The sequence below is a fragment of the Camelina sativa genome, unplaced genomic scaffold (assembly GCF_000633955.1).
Source record: "Camelina sativa cultivar DH55 unplaced genomic scaffold, Cs unpScaffold00803, whole genome shotgun sequence".
NCBI lineage: Eukaryota > Viridiplantae > Streptophyta > Magnoliopsida > Brassicales > Brassicaceae > Camelina > Camelina sativa.
In genome coordinates this window covers 12,435-13,939 of record NW_010921931.1, presented here as the reverse complement: position 1 = coordinate 13,939, position 1,505 = coordinate 12,435, and the positions used below count along the sequence as shown (strand labels likewise).

Below are 1,505 nucleotides of genomic sequence, written 5' to 3'. Positions count from 1 at the left end.
GTAAATGAAGTCACCATTGCACAATATGGTCCTAGTATATCACGCAAGAAAAGGACACCAGTGACGAGTAGAGATGCAGATTTAAAGGAAGAAGCAGGTGGTGCTCGGTTAAGACTGGGTCCTCTCGCCCTCCCTCCAGTGAAGAAACCCAAGAAGTGTGGTGGGCAGGCGGAAACAAGTCCAAGTATTGAGACAACCTGAGAAACTACTTGACCCAGCAACAAATGATTAGCTCTTCTCCACCCCAAATTTGCTTCCAGGTTCAGAGATATCATATCATGTCAATCTGGAGAGCTGTGTTCTTTGTGTATACCCTCTTGGAGGTTACGGCACCCATGGAGTTTGCTACTAACGAGGTTATGTCACTTCCATTAGAACCGCGAGTACGTTGCAGGGTGCAGATATGAGTTGTGCATGATACAGAAGGAAGAAGATTCGGCTTGGGCAGATCAGGTCAGCTATTGCTTTTTTTAAGATATACTATTGCTAAGGGGATTGTTACTACTTAATAGTACGTTATTTATTCTGTAAATGTTTTGTATCAGCTGTGTGAAAGAGCTGGGAATCAATTTTATCTCTCACAAAGTAAATATTTGTATGGTTAAAGAAAGAAAGATAGTTCGGATTCTGATAGTATAATAGCATTTATTTGACACAGTCCCGGTTGCTACTAGGTGTTGTTACATTTAGATTTTTTTCTGAAACTCTTTTGTTCCGAGTCCTGAGACCCATTCCATTTTTTTTTTTTTGCATATAATAAAGAGAACCTATTGGCAGGGAAGAGATAATTTATAGAGTGATCAGGGAGAAGAATAAGCTTGAAAGGGAAGAAAAGGTGGAATCCGACTGGCGCTTCTGATGATTTGGCATCGAGCAATGCTCCAATGAGCTGGGATGATTCGAGTTCACCAGTAGAGTGATGGAGACCTACAATGTATGTCGGTTTCAGACTATGAATGCTTCCAATTGCGTTACTGTATTTTTCTCCTTGTTGGATCCATTGAAAAAAAATCGAATGTCACTTAAAAGTGTTGGCCAAATTTGTATGCAAAAGTATTAAAAAGAAAGGGTTGATGGCAACATTATATAACATTTGTGCTTCATATAGGGATCTTACAGTGAAACGTGATTGCATATAAGAGATCATAACACAACACAGCACAAGCATAAAATTACAGAATGGCAAATCAGTATATGTTGGTATATGCTACCAATGTGCTTATGAAAGATACAACATGTACACGACAACTTCTTTAAACTTTTCAAAGCAAATAAACAAAATGGCTTTGGAGTTTGTCCAGTCTCCCATCAAAATAATATATCGATGACCTTGCTTTTACTGTCATAAGCATCTGCGCAGACCGCATTACTCATGAACTGCTTTGATGAGTTCAGCTGATACTCTTGTGTAGTGATCTCCAAGTGCCTCATTATTTATGTGTTCACTTGGCATAAACCCATCTTCTTTCATTCTTCTACAGAGCTTGTCCGCTTCACGCCGTAGG

General features: G+C 39.5%; 1 long non-coding RNA gene across 1 annotated transcript; it reads left to right on the top strand.

Annotated features, from left to right (window-relative positions):
• Positions 1–6: 6 nt before the first annotated feature.
• Positions 7–1,156, top strand: LOC104773950. The gene is made up of 2 exons (XR_765224.1): positions 7–453; positions 763–1,156. It is a non-coding gene; the product is annotated as an uncharacterized LOC104773950 (long non-coding RNA).
• Positions 1,157–1,505: the final 349 nt, after the last annotated feature.